We start from the raw sequence: 3980 nt of genomic DNA, 5'->3' as shown, positions 1-3980 counted from the left end.
AGGGCTTGGCCAGGGTGAGGTGCAGAGCAGACGGGTGTGTGAGGCTAGAAGGAGGGTGCTGGTGACTGTCAACATCCAGGGTTAATACTAGACTCTATGAAACAATCATCTCTTCAGGGAGAAGGGGAACCAAAAACAGAGTAGAGTAGAATATATTTCTTCTAAATGTGGAAACGTTTTTCAGGACAATATTTGCCCATTTTGTTTCTGAAAAGACAAAAAGGAAAGGTATTAAGTGAGCAGCACTTACAGTCTTCCCCCAACTGTCCTTCCTCAGAAGGAAGACTCCAGGGCCTACCATCACTGAACATCACTGAAGGAAAGAGGTCAAGGATACTAAAACATTACTGGAATTGTGGTAAACTCCCATAGAAGGTTCACAATATGTCAGACTCTCTTCTAATTATTTATATATACTTCTTTTTTTTTCCCCCACTCCTCACAGTCACCCTATGAAGTCAAGGAAACTGAGCTACAGAGTTTTGTTTTTTTTTTTTTTAAATGTTTTATTTATTTATTCATGGAAGTCTGAGAGAGAGAGGCAGAGGCAGAGGGAGAAGCAGGCTCCCCGCCTAGCAGGGAGCCCGATGCGGGACTCGATCCCAGGACCCTGGGACCATGACCTGAGCCGAAGGCAGACGCTTAACCATCTGAGCCACCCAGGCGCCCAAGCTACAGAGAGTTTAAAGTAACGCACCCAAAGAGCCACACAGTTAGTGAGATGGCAGATAAGCCAACATAGGCGGTCTGGCTCCAGTTGGTATGTTCAACCACTTACGCCATGCTGCTGCTATTACCGAGGACCCAGTAAAGAGTGATCCAGGGATGAGCAGAGACAAGAGGTGCTGGAGGGAGAGATGAGGAGACAGTTTATGGCTGGGGGAGAGGTGGATCCATTAAACCCCAGGTACAATGCGCCACCTTAATTTGGACTATAAGCTAAAACACCATCACTACAGTGGTTTAAACAAATGATCAAGACTCGTTTATTTAGGGGAGCCTGGGTGGCTCAGTTGGTTAAGCAACTGCCTTCGGCTCAGGTCATGGTCCCAGGGTCCTGAGATCGAGCCCCACACCGGGCTCCTTGCTTGGCGGGGAGCCTGCCTCTCCCTCTCCCACTCCCTGCTACTCCCCCTGCTTGTGCTCTCTCTGTCAAATAAATAAAAAATCTTTTAAGACTCATTTATTTAAATGTCAATTCTACTCAACTAAATTTATAATGTATCAGTAAATATTTCATTTTGATAAATAGGCCTGAAATGTAATTTTGAAACAAAATCAGTATGATTTTTATTATAACCAAGTGATATTAGACCTTGATTCGGATTATGAAAACAGCCTCATAGCTGGAATAGATCATCAAATATGTGACTAAGATGTTATAGATATGTGACTGATTTGCCCAACTTGTGCATTTGTACTATGATATGTATGGTAGATTCTTATAGCAAATGCTCCCCAATAAACTACACTTCCCTCTACCTATGTGACTACCTTCGTGATGGGTCACGAAATGATACACTGGCAAACACATGCAAGCAGAAGCCTGAAAAGGGCTTGCAGATCGGAGCTTGTCCTCTCTTGCTGCTGGGAAGCCTTCCACTGCCAAGTGAATAATCCCAGGCAAAGTTGCCAGAAACACACGGGCCAGCCAGCAGCCAGCCACCAGCCAGCACTTACCACCAGACATGTGCAACTAAGACAATGCCCCCAGCGGACCCACCTGCTGGCTGGAGCCACATGAACAAGTCTAGGCAAGAGCCTACATTTCTGACACTCAGAACTGGGAATTAAGTATGGCTGTGCTTTTAAGCTACTAAATTTTGAGGAGGGGGATTGTTACTCAGTGAAGGATAATTGAAACAATACATAAAAATTGAGGAAGGCTAGCTGCTGTATTAAATGACCCCAAATGCACAACGGCTTAAACACAATAGATGTTTACCATTCATAGAAACAGTTCAAGAAGGTTTCAGATTGGTGACAGGGCCTCTGTTGAATACAGTCACTTAGGGACCCGGGCTTTCAGTTTTTGCCATCTTCAATGTGTGGTTGCCATGGTCACCTAGGCACCGTAAACCAGATAGCAGAAGCAGAGAGAGCACAGAGGGCAGCAGATGGGAGATTGTATGGGCCCACTCAAGAAACAGGGCATGGCCCTTCTATTCATATTTCAAAGGTAGAACCAATCACATGGCCAACCCTAACTGCAATCAAGGAGTGTAGGTGTGGGACTGGGAAGGTGGGCAAACAGTCTGATGAACTCACAGTTCGATGCTACAGACTTATATTAGCTTTTTAGGCACAATGAGAACACAGGGAACCTAATCCATGTAAATCTTCATTTCTTCATCTACAACACAGGGAAATAATTGTTTTTGCTAGGTTGTTATAAGGATTAAATGTAAAGTACTCGGTAAGAGTGTCTGGCACATGATAGGCATTCAGTAAATGGTAGCTATTAGCATTCTTACTGTTACTAAGTTGAATGGTGTGAGAAATCAAAGAGTATGGAGAGGAGTTACACTAAGCTATCCGGAGAGCAGTAACATTAGTCATGACATGTCTAAGTGCAGTCACAAAAGTCTAACTCAAACCAGTGTTATCAAAAAAAGGAGGGGACTTATGAGGATAGAAAGACAGGGTGTAGCTCTCCATGTCAAAGGAAGACCTGCCAAACTGGAACCGTCTCCAAGATTTCAGAGGTTGGAACTCTTTTCCCTTTTCATGTTATACGCCACTTACATAGATCTTTGCTTCATTCTCTCCAATGACACATCCTTTGAATGTTTCAACAGGTTCCAGAATTTTTCTGCTAATTTTCTAATATATAATATTGTTGTAGTTGTATTTTTAAAGGGTGTCTATTGGCTATGAGTTGGTAATTGCTGAAGTTAGGGGATGGGGACATGGGAGTTCACTACACAGTCCTCTCTACTTCTGTACACATGTGAAAATTTCCACTAAACAAACAAAAGAAAACAAAAGCCCAAGACTGATCTCATCCTGACTTAGAGATTCAAGAAGAAGGAGAGATGCACTTGACTGGCCCATCTTACATCACATTTTTAAGCAGTGATTTTCTGCTTTGATGAAAACTCTACGAACTACAAAGGGAATGCTGCCATGATCAGCACTATCATCTGTTTGGCTGTGGGTTTTCTGGATTTTGAGAGAAATGGCTAAAGTGATATAGAGACATCAGGACTTGACAGGGTTGGATGAATTCAACTACAACCTTTTCTTGACCTTACTGATGGCTAGAACACATTCCCCACTTTCCTCACATCGTGTCACCTTAAGAAAGGTTGAGCTATCTTGGCAGCGTTTTCCTTGAGCACCTTCATATTTAATAGTCTCAGGAGAGAACAGGTCAGAGAAAAAAAGCACAAGAACTATAAAAATTACAGATCTACTTTCTAGTGATGGGGAAAATGAACTCAGGATAGTCACGTATGTATTAAGGGTACCTAATCAGAATATCCAGTACATAAGAGATCCTCTGGTCAGCAGCAGAAAATAAAAGAGGTTGAGAACAGCTACTACTCTTTCTTATAAGATTTTTTTTCCCCCAAATAGCCAAGTGATTAGGAAGGAGTATTCCCTTCATTTCAGGTCAGTCCCAAAAGATGATTGCTATCATTTTCACTATAGGATGTATTTTCTGAAGAAAAAAAAAATCAATTTCTCTGCATTACATTCTTCATAATCATATCCTATGCATTGGTTGATCTCATCTATTATACTGACCACATAAAAAATAAAGGCTGAGGGGAAAGATGCTGATAATCTTAGAAAAAATTCTAAGGATGTAGGAAGCATTTGTTGACTATAATCTAGTACTCTGTCTAAAAAGAAAGAGCATATTGGAATATAACTTTTACAACTAAAATCTTTGCTAGTCAGTCTTGATATTCAAATCATTTTGTATCCAAGTCAGATTTTTTTTTCACAAAGGTGAAAGGACTGTCCTTTCCGAA

General features: G+C 41.7%; 1 non-coding gene across 1 annotated transcript; it reads right to left on the bottom strand.

The window, feature by feature from the left end:
* Positions 1-3581: 3581 nt before the first annotated feature.
* Positions 3582-3651, bottom strand: LOC113912107. The gene has a single exon (XR_003516726.1). It is a non-coding gene; the product is annotated as a small nucleolar RNA SNORD2 (small nucleolar RNA).
* Positions 3652-3980: the final 329 nt, after the last annotated feature.

This window comes from Zalophus californianus, chromosome 12 (genome assembly GCF_009762305.2).
Source record: "Zalophus californianus isolate mZalCal1 chromosome 12, mZalCal1.pri.v2, whole genome shotgun sequence".
NCBI lineage: Eukaryota > Metazoa > Chordata > Mammalia > Carnivora > Otariidae > Zalophus > Zalophus californianus.
This window is presented reverse-complemented; position numbering and strand designations above follow the sequence as displayed.